General features: G+C 46.8%; 1 non-coding gene and 1 pseudogene across 1 annotated transcript; both read right to left on the reverse strand.

Annotated features, from left to right (window-relative positions):
• The window catches only part of LOC125773710 (large subunit ribosomal RNA), a 5,966-nt pseudogene extending 5,673 nt beyond the window's left edge, over nucleotides 1-293 (reverse strand).
• A 709-nt stretch (nucleotides 294-1,002) lies between these two features.
• LOC125773699 (5.8S ribosomal RNA) lies at nucleotides 1,003-1,160 on the reverse strand. Its single transcript, XR_007420306.1, has one exon. It is a non-coding gene; the product is annotated as a 5.8S ribosomal RNA (ribosomal RNA).
• Between the last annotated feature and the right edge of the window lie 10,116 nt (nucleotides 1,161-11,276).

Consider the following 11,276-nt stretch of genomic DNA (forward strand, 5'->3'; position numbering starts at 1 on the left):
ACTCCATGGAGCCGACCGTCTACTGTCACGTGGGTTAGTGCCGTTCTACGGGCCTATCACCCTCTCTGGGTAGATGAGCCACCTTCAAGTTGAACTTGAACTGTTTGCACCGTGCATAGTAGATAATGGTCGTTCCAGTACACGGAATCGGACAGGTGCAGTTACACACCGTCCCTACGTGCTGAGCTTCTCCCGTTTCGCTCGCAGCTACTCAGGGAATCCCGGTTGGTTTCTTCTCCTCCCCTTATTAATATGCTTAAATTCTGGGGGTTGTCTCACATCACTTGAGGCCTACAACAAAATCAGTCACATTCCATTCGTTTCGAACCCGGGGCATAGCGAACCGATATATACGCAACAACACTTCACACACACACACACACGGATTGGGCAATTTACGGTCATTTTTGAATCAACGATGGCCCCCCCGAGCACGTTGTCCGAATATCACTCCAATAAGGACAACGAGTTCCGCTCGGCATCGTTTTGATTCGATCTCTCAACAACAACTCCCGGTCGACTTGGTCGACTTGGACCCACGATGTCTCCCCCCGAGCATGTCGAGCCAACTGCACCACTATTGTATTGGACAACATGTTCCCCTCGGGCATCGATGGGTTAATCATGCACCACTATTATAAAACCCTTTGACGTTTTCCCCCAAGCACGTTGATCCAGTATTACGACGGATACGGTCAACGAATTCTTGGACATCAAAGAGGTTTTCGATTGAATTTCCCCATGTTTCACAACGTACTCTTAGCGGTATCCTACGATACGTCTCACTCTATTTGTGTGTGTGCGCGTTTACGTGCGTGCGATTTATGCGGTTCACCCCTTTACTTTCAGCGCCCTGCGGTCCCAACAAAGGTCCCGAGCACGCCATTATGCACAGTGTGGAAGCGTGTTTCCCCCACGACACTAGACGGGCTGCTCGCCATAGTGTTCTATTGTGGCACGCTCCACCCTGAAGTTTGGTTTGTTGTATATCAAGGAATTGATAGGCACTCAAGAATGTGTGCATCGGCCGGGTTTAATCGTCCGACGCGCAATATGCGTTCAACTTATCGGTGTTCATGTGTCCTGCAGTTCACATTGTGACGCGCATTTAGCTGCGGTCTTCATCGATCCATGAGCCGAGTGATCCCCTGCCTAGGGTTTTATAGTAAGGTTCCCAATGTAACACAATCCCGGTGGTACGTCCAAAGACTAACTTTCTGACTAAGTTGTCTTTATTACCCAATAGTCCCAGGCCTTGTGACTTGTGGCTCATGTCTACGCCCATGGCCACCATTCGCTAAGATAGTTTTGAAGTCACTTTGAAGGCCCAGGAACAACTCTCTTAGCACATCGGCTAACCTGGCGCCGCAGTCAACTCATGTGCTTGGATCGGATCGAGCTATTGAGTATTGGGCCTGCATACTCGCTCATCCGTATCCTTTGCGTACCGCCCCATGGCCCTTGTATGTCTGCACCACAGTTCCTGTTCGTTCCGTGCCTATGGCCGGATACGTATTGCACATCGGTATACCTGTCGCTACTCAGGCAACTCGTGTGCGTGGATTGGATCGAGAACATGGTGTGTGCCCCATGTTATAATTGATAGTCCATATCCACTTTATAGGTTAAAGTCATAAGTTGTGATTGCACAACCATTCTTCATAAGAGTTTAATCACTCTTCAACTAACTTTCGTTCTGGTGTCTTGGTATCAAATCGCGTAAGACACAAGATTCTACTGGCCAAATAGAATCTAGCACATTGGTTAACCTGGCGCCGCAGTCAACTCATGTGCTTGGATCGGATCGAGCTATTGAGTATTGGGCCTGCATACTCGCTCATCCGTATCCTTTGCGTACCGCCCCATGGCCCCGTCCTTAGAGTTAATGACTAGTAGGCTTAACTCTTTGTATGTCTGCACCACAGTTCCCGTTCGTTCCGTGCCGTGGCCGGATACGTATTGCACATCGGTATACCTGTCGCTACTCAGGCAACTCGTGTGCGTGGATTGGATCGAGCTCATGGGGTGTGTAGAGATTCCATGTTATAATTGCAAGTCCATATCCACTTTATAGGTTAAAGTCATAAGTTGTGATTGCACAACCATACTTCATAAGAGTTTAATAACTCTTCAACTAACTTTCGTTCTGGTGTCTTGGTATCAAATCGCATAAGACACAAGATTCTACTGGCCAAATAGAATCTAGCACATTGGTTAACCTGACGCCGCAGTCAACTCATGTGCTTGGATCGGATCGAGCTATTGAGTATTGGGCCTGCATACTCGCTCATCCGTATCCTTTGTGTACCGCCCCATGGCCCCGTCCTTAGAGTTAATGACTAATAGGCTTAACTCTTGTTTGTCTGCACCACAGTTCCCGTTCGTTCCGTGCCGTAGCCGGATACGTATTGCACAGTAGTAGACACCGTAATCTGACGTATCTAACACACCACTATTGTAACTCGTCGTCCAAGGACCTTTCAAGTGCCTGATGGCCAGGGGAGCTCTTACACGGCACGGAGACACAGTGATGCTCGCCCATCAAAGTGTACAACGATCGAGTTTGCTTAAGTGTCTGGGTACCTACACACCAGACACAATGCAATGGCCATGGATCCACACAAGGCACATCACATGCAGAAAGCTTCACCAGATTATGACACATACCACACTCTTGTAACTCGTCGTCGAAGGGGCGTTCAAAGTGCCTTACGGCTAGGGGAGATCTAGCACGGCACGGAGACACAGTGATGGTTGCCCATCAAAGTGTACAACGATCGAGTTTGCTTTCCGCGCAAGCGTTCTAAGTGTCTGGGTACCTACACACCAGACACAATGCAATGGCCACGGATCCACACAAGGCACATCACATGCAGAAAGCTTCACCAGATTCTGACACATACCACACTCTTGTAACTCGTCGTCGAAGGGGCGTTCAAAGTGCCTTACGGCTCGGGGGGATCTAGCACGGCACGGAGACACAGTGATGGTCACCCATCAAAGTGTACAACGATCGAGTTTGCTTTCCGCGCAAGCGTTCTAAGTGTCTGGGTATCTAAGCACCAGACACAATGCAATGGCCACGGATCCACACAAGGCACATCACATGCAGAAAGCTTCACCAGATTCTGACACATACCACACACATGCAACTCGTCGTCGAAGGGGCGTTCAAGTGCCTTACGGCTAGGGGAGATCTAGCTCGGCACGGAGACACAGTGATGGTCACCCATCAAAGTGTACAACGAACGAGTTGGCTTTCAACAAATTCTGACACATAGCAAGCGAGCGACCGAGCTACACCGAAGGCAGCCCATGGTTGGTCACTCGCGGACGATCATCAGTAATGATCCTTCCGCAGGTTCACCTACGGAAACCTTGTTACGACTTTTACTTCCTCTAAATCATCAAGTTCGGTCAACTTCAGCCATGCCAGCTGCAGCTCACGAAGGAACCGCGGAAGGTAAGCCTCCAGAAACCTCACTAAATAATCCATCGGTAGTAGCGACGGGCGGTGTGTACAAAGGGCAGGGACGTAATCAGCACTAGCTAATGACTAGTGCTTACTAGAAATTCCAGGTTCATGGGGACCGTTGCAGTCCCCAATCCCGACTAGATGGGCATTTTAGTGATTTCCCGTTCCTCTCGGAATGGGGGCGCCTATTGGCGAGAACACGCTGCGACCCACATTGTAGCACGCGTGCAGCCCAGAACATCTAAGGGCATCACGGACCTGTTATCGCTCATTCTCAGCTTGCTAAACACAAGTTGTCCCGCTAAGCAGGGCAAACGTAGCCGACGACCGCCCGTGAAGGCGCCGCCCGGCTGTAACGTCAGGTGCGCCCGGAGGCGCACTGCTGACAGCGTTCTAGTTAGCATGTTTGAGTCACGTTCGTTATCGGAATTAACCAGACAAATCATTCCACGAACTAAGAACGGCCATGCACCACTACCCTTAAATTTGAGAAAGAGCTATCAATCTGTCTTACCTCGATAAGTTTGGACCTGGTAAATTTTCCCGTGTTGAGTCAAATTAAGCCGCAAGCTCCACTTCTTGTGGTGCCCTTCCGTCAATTCCTTTAAGTTTCAACTTTGCAACCATACTTCCCCCGGAACCCGATTTTGGTTTCCCGGAAGCGACTGAGAGCACCGAATAGGGGTAGCGTCTCCCAATTGCTAATTGGCATCGTTTACGGTTAGAACTAGGGCGGTATCTAATCGCCTTCGATCCTCTAACTTTCGTTCTTGATTAAAGAAAGCATCCATGGCAAACGCTTTCGCTTCAGTTGGTCCTACGACGGTCTACGAATTTCACCTCTCGCGCCGTAATACCAATGCCCCCAACTACTTCTGTTAATCATTACCTCTAGGTTTCTGACAAACCAACGAAATCGTATAAACCGAGGTCATATTCCATTATTCCATGCAAGATTATTCTCGGCCAACGCCAACCCCACGGGGGGGCCGGACGCTTTGTCTTAGCCTGCTTTGAGCACTCTAATTTGTTCAAGGTAAATGTGAGTATCTTGAGCACCATGAGGAGCCCGTGCCGGAGTTAACCGGTAGCACGGTACTCGTTCACAGAGTAACGCCCAAGTACACCATTGTGAGTCGCAGCCGTGAGCGCGCGCACGAACGGCCCCGGCGTGTAACCGGGCGCCCGTGGCGGTCACGTGTCTGGACGGGCAATCAACTTCGAACGTTTTAACCGCAACAACTTTAATATACGCTAGTGGAGCTGGAATTACCGCGGCTGCTGGCACCAGACTTGCCCTCCACTTGATCCTTGTTGAAGGATTTATACTCAACTCATTCCAATTATGGACCATCGTTAGAGAGGTCCATATTGTTATTTCTCGTCACTACCTCCCCGTACTGGGATTGGGTAATTTACGCGCCTGCTGCCTTCCTTGGATGTGGTAGCCATTTCTCAGGCTCCCTCTCCGGAATCGAACCCTGATTCCCCGTTACCCGTCGCAACCATGGTAGTCCTCTACACTACCATCAATAGTTGATAGGGCAGACATTTGAAAGATCTGTCGTCAGTCGACAAGCGACCATACGATCTGCGTCCTTATCCAGACTTCAACTCAAGCCGCCCGGAGGCGATTGGTTTAACTAATAAGTGCACCAGTTCAGCTACCCGCGAGGGCAACAGTCCCGGCATGTTGCATGTATTAGCTCTGGATTTTCCACAGTTATCCAAGTAACTAGTGGTAGGATGATCTTGTGAATTATAGCTGTTATACTGAGCCTTATGCGGTTTCACATTCATTTATGTTTGTACTTAGACATGCATGGCTTAACCTTTGAGACAAGCGTATATTACTGGTAGGATCAACCAGAATTCGTTCCACTACAGACACACACTCGCTTAGTGGGAAATAAATTTCCACACAACTCTCTCTCTCTAGAACCATATGGAATGGCTCTTTGGTGTTGGGTAAGGCACCAATTTGTTGGGGTGTAACGGTCACCACCAACTTTAAGTTTGTTAGGGCACAACGGAAACCACTAACTAAACTTTAGGAAACTAAATTTCCTCACACATTATCTCTCACCATATTAGCACTAGGTGCTATCCACGATTGTACAACGTTTCAACTCTTGAATCGACCGTAGGGCCGCGGAATTGCTTCCGGGCCCCTATTCTCGCTATTAATTGTTCATCTCTTTCAATACATCGAGTTCGTTCCATTGGGTAGTTCGCATGGCGAACGTTTTGATGCAGCCCCCTGGGGGACCACGGCACTTTACACCGGGTATGGTGTATGCGCAACCTACAGATAACAATAAACCCCTTATGCGTGTGTAAACCGATGTTGGGCTGCTCAACATCTTTCATGGTTACATCACTTGCACCAGAACCCACGGTGCCGATTTGGTAATATGTTGTACATTTACTCAAGATGTACGCTTCGGCCCCTTATTCAGGGGCTCAAGCTATTACCAGCAAGAACAATCCTCATCCAGACTTGAACTCGAAACACCCGGAGGCGAACGGTTTAACTAATAAGTGCACCAGTCTTGAATCCATGCGTCGGTGGAAACAATGCCGGCGTGTTGCATGTATTAGCTCTGAACTTAGCGAGTGATTGCCTTGCAGCTGTCATACTGAGCGTAGAGCGTGATTATCGCTCACTTGAACCATGTTGAATGGCTCTTTGGTGTAGGGTAAGGCACCAATTTGTTGGGGCGTAACGGTCACCACCAACTTAAGACTTGCTTATAGGCATTTCAACGTTTTCAACTCTTAAATCGACCGTGTTTCATTATCATCTCTTCTTCTTATTAAATGCATCGAGTTCGTTCCATTGGGTAGTTCGCGTGGCGAACGGTTTGATGCAGCCCCCCGGGGGGGACCACGGCACTTTACACCGGGCATGGTGTATGCGCAACCTACAGATCACCAATATATTTGTGATCGATAATGCACACTTCTTACACGACTGACCAGTCGACAGCGCTGCCTTCCTATTATGCGTGTGTAAACCGATGTTGGGCTGCTCAACATCTTTCATGGTTACATCACTTGCACCAGAACCCACGGTGCCGATTTGGTAATATGTTGTACATTTACTCAAGATGTACGCTTCGGCCCCTTATTCAGGGGCTCAAGCTATTACCAGCAAGAACAATCCTCATCCAGACTTGAACTCGAAACACCCGGAGGCGAACGGTTTAACTAATAAGTGCACCAGTCTTGAATCCATGCGTCGGTGGAAACAATGCCGGCGTGTTGCATGTATTAGCTCTGAACTTAGCGAGTGATTGCCTTGTAGCTGTCGAACTGAGCGTAGAATGTGATTATCGCTCACTTGAAAGGGTCAAGCCCTTTCGAGTCGTCCGGTTTTTACGCCAGACGACTCGGTTCACCATCTTTCGGGATACAAGTTGACTAAGTGGTACCACTACACTTATCAACTTTCGATTTGGTAATCCTCATCCAGCTTCCTTTCTGGAGGTCCCGAGGATTACCAATTGGGCTGTCATACTGAGCTCATATATTGGAGATCGATAATGCACACTTCTTACACGACTGACCAGTCGACAGCGCTGCCTTCCTATTATGCGTGTGTAAACCGATGTTGGGCTGCTCAACATCTTTCACGGTTACATCACTTGCACCCGAACCCATGGTGCCGATTTGGTAATATGTTGTACATGGTCTCAAGATGTACGCTTCGACCCCTTATTCAGGGGCTCAAGCTATTACCAGCAAGATCAATCCTCATCCAGACTTGAACTCGAAACACCCGGAGGCGAACGGTTTAACTAATAAGTGCACCAGTCTTGAATCCATGCGTCGGTGGAAACAATGCCGGCATGTTGCATGTATTAGCTCTGAACATAGCGAGTGATTGCCTTGTAGCTGTCGAACTGAGCGTAGAATGTGATTATCGCTCACTTGAAAGGGTCAAGCCCTTTCGAGTCGTCCGGTTTTTACGCCAGACGACTCGGTTCACCATCTTTCGGGAAGGGACCGTCTCGGTCGCAAGCTGCTCCGGTCCCCAAACAACCTGCGACAAATGATAGGAAATGCCGACATCAATACGTGTTCAGTTTGGTTTATCGCTCATAGGTCTTTTTGACCATCGATCCCTGATTATAACTCTCAATTAAACAGTCAGGAGAGTAAGGCATGCCCATCGATATCTCATCGACAGGCGATACCGCAAGAACGGCCAACGACACATCAGGTGATCGATTATTGCTACGACTTTTGCTTAATCGTTTCCACTCCTTAGAGAAAGAAACCCCCGGGGACCGTCTCGGTCGCAAGCTGCTCCGGTCCCTAAACAACCTGCGACAAATGATAGGAAATGCCGACATCAATATGTGTTCAGTTTGGTTTATCGCTCATTGGTCTGTTTGACCATCGATCCCTGATTAAACTCTCAGTAATCCAGTCGGGAGAGTAAGGCATGCCCATCGATATCTCATCGACAGGCGATACCGCTTGAACGGCCAACGACACATCAGAGGATCGTATCTTGCTACAACTTTTGCTTAATCGTTTCTTCTCCTTGGAGAAAGAAACCCCCGGGGACCGTCTCGGTCGCAAGCTGCTCCGGTCCCTAAACAACCTGCGACAAATGATAGGAAATGCCGACATCAATACGTGTTCAGTTTGGTTTATCGCTCATTGGTCTTGTTTGACCATCGATCCCTGATTAATACTCTCAATTAGAAGGTCGGTAGAGTAAGGCATGCCCATCGATATCTCATCGACAGGCGATACCGCATGAACGGCCAACGACACATCAGAGGATCGTATCTTGCTACAACTCTTGCTTAATAGTTTCCACTCCTTGGAGAAAGAAACCCCCGGGGACCGTCTCGGCCGCAAGTTGCTCCGGTCCCTAAACAACCTGCGGCATCAAATGATAGGAAAAGCCGACATCAATACGTGTTCAGTTTGGTTTATCGCTCATAGGTCTGTTTGACCATCGATCCTAGAATTCAACTTTCGAGTAAGGCATGCCCGTCGATATCTCATCGATAGGCGATACCGGTAGAACGGCCAACGACACACATCTAGGATCGCATTTACTCTTCCTTGGATGGATAACCAATACCCTAGGACCGTTTCATCGCGAGCTGCTCCGGTCCTCAAACAACTCGCGAACCACCGATAGGATGATATTAGGAATGGCCGACTTTCATCCTTTAACTCTCAGTTCTGCTTACCAAAACATAGGTACTTGGACCTTAAAGACCACTATATGTTCCCCGATCGGGGGCAATCGGAACGTCTATCCATCATCAACATCGTTTCACTCATTCCGAACCACCAAATTGGACAGACAGTACCATATTCACCAACCGATTGCTTCAACTTCGCAAACTGTATGGTAAGTTCTACTAATTTCACATCTTACCATCGACTAATAGTGCATAAATCCACTTGGAAATCACTTTTCCTTGGTCCTCGGACCTTCTACGACAACGTCCAACAAATATCCGAAGTCGTTTCCCAACTTAGACCAAGCATTTCGTATCTTTACTTCTAATCGATTTTTTCTCTCATAATTGACGATCAAAATCTAAAAACCACATTTTGAGCCAGAAGCAGTCGTCCGATCGTCCTGGGGGTAGTCTCAATCGATTTAGAAGGGCCCAATTCATAAAGATACGTACTCAGTCAAATTCATGCTTCTGGCTCACCTACCCCCTATATAGAAAACGAAAGCGTACAGGCGTGGAAAACGTGCCATTTTTCTCCATCACGGACTTTTTTTTTCTCGTTGCACCGACTCTAGTAAAAAAGTGAAATTTTTTACTAGTTACCAACTTTTGCAAATTATCATCGGATATCACTTTTCATGGTCTATAGTAAGTTCTTATCACGTTTTAGTAGTTTTTGAAAAAAAAATTTTTTTGAACTTTTCAAAATTTTTCAAAACAAAGTTTTTGTAGGCGGTTTTGTGTATGGAGGGTTACTAGTCTCGGGGTCACTGTTTGACCAAAAAACCACTATATATCATTCGAAAGGTAATTTCAAGGGCTACAAAAAATTGTTCTACGGCACCCCCCTCCGACGTCTAGTATTCGAGTTATTGGCCAAAAACCATCACTTGAGCGATTTTTCGTTCAGGGTACCCGACTCTAGTAAAAAAGTGAAATTTTTCTCGATTGACCAAGTGTTGCAAATGACCATCGGATTTCACTTTTTATGGTCTATAGTGAGTTCTGATCACGATTTGGTACTTTTTGAAAAAATTTTTTTGACGCACTTTTCAAAATTTTGCAAAACCAAAACTTTTTAGGCGGTTTTGTGTATGGAGGGTTACTAGTCTCGGGGTCACTGTTTGACCAAAAAACCACTATATATCATTCGAAAGGTAATTTCAAGGGCTACAAAAAATTGTTCTACGGCACCCCCCTCCGACGTCTAGTATTCGAGTTATTGGCCAAAAACCGCAACTATAGCGGTTTTTCGTACAGGGTACCCGACTCTAGTAAAATGATGCGATTTTTACTAGTCTAGGAACTTTTTGGTCAAAAAATCAAGTATATGTCATTCGATAGATAATTTCAAGGGCTACCAAAAATTGTTCCACGACACCCCCCTGCGACGTCTAGTATTCGAGTTATTAGCCAAAAACCGCAACTTAAGCGGTTTTTCGTCCAGGGTACCCGACTCTAGTAAAATGATGCGATTTTTACTAGTCTAGGGAACTTTTTGGCCAAAAATCAAGTATATGTCATTCGATAGATAATTTCAAGGGCTACCAAAAATTGTTCCACGACACCCCCCTCCGACGTCTAGTATTAGAGTTATTAGCCAAAAACCGCAACTATAGCGGTTTTTCGTCCAGGGTACCCGACTCTAGTAAAATGATGCGATTTTTACTAGTCTAGGGAACTTTTTGGCCAAAAATCAAGTATATGTCATTCGATAGATAATTTCAAGGGCTACCAAAAATTGTTCCACGACACCCCCCTGCGACGTCTAGTATTCGAGTTATTAGCCAAAAACCGCAATTATAGCGGTTTTTCGTCCAGGGTACCCGACTCTAGTAAAATGATGCGATTTTTACTAGTCTAGGGAACTTTTTGGCCAAAAATCAAGTATATGTCATTCGATAGATAATTTCAAGGGCTACCAAAAATTGTTCCACGACACCCCCCTGCGACGTCTAGTATTCGAGTTATGGGCCAAAAACCATTCATACTTGAGCATTTTGCTCATTTTGCCTGTACGGGTACCGGGGACTAGTAAAATCAGGCCAATTTTACTAGAGTAGGGGTCCTTTTTGGTCAAAAAAACAACTTTTGCTCGTTCGATAGGGAATCGATAGGGCAACAAAAAATCGTTCTACGACCCCCCCTTCCGATGTCTAGTATTCGAGTTATGGGCCAAAAACAGTTTATAGTTAATTTTTCACTCGATTTTACACCAAGTATCGCACATTACTCCGGTTCTATACATTGGATCGTCAATCTTTAAGATTTTATGGGTAGTTCCAACTGTTTGCTGCATTTCATCCATACATTACCAACCGATTCAATGTCTGTGCTAAAAGTTATTAGAGGAATAAAAAAATTTACCCTTGGCTTTGGACCGTACAAGTTTACCCATTTTTGGCCCGTATTTGCCCCATAGCTCCGCCGGTATCCAAGATATCGCCACACTTTCTTCTGGCCATGGCTAGATGGCACTTGTGGCTAGATTTCTTCCATGCACCACTAATCGCTACCATGTCTGTGGCCGGAGCTATTCGACGAACAACCTGCGCATTTACCTAGGTACTTTTTCGGATTTTTGGTCC

The sequence above is a fragment of the Anopheles funestus genome, assembly GCF_943734845.2.
Source record: "Anopheles funestus chromosome X unlocalized genomic scaffold, idAnoFuneDA-416_04 X_unloc_47, whole genome shotgun sequence".
Taxonomy (NCBI): Eukaryota; Metazoa; Arthropoda; class Insecta; order Diptera; family Culicidae; genus Anopheles; species Anopheles funestus.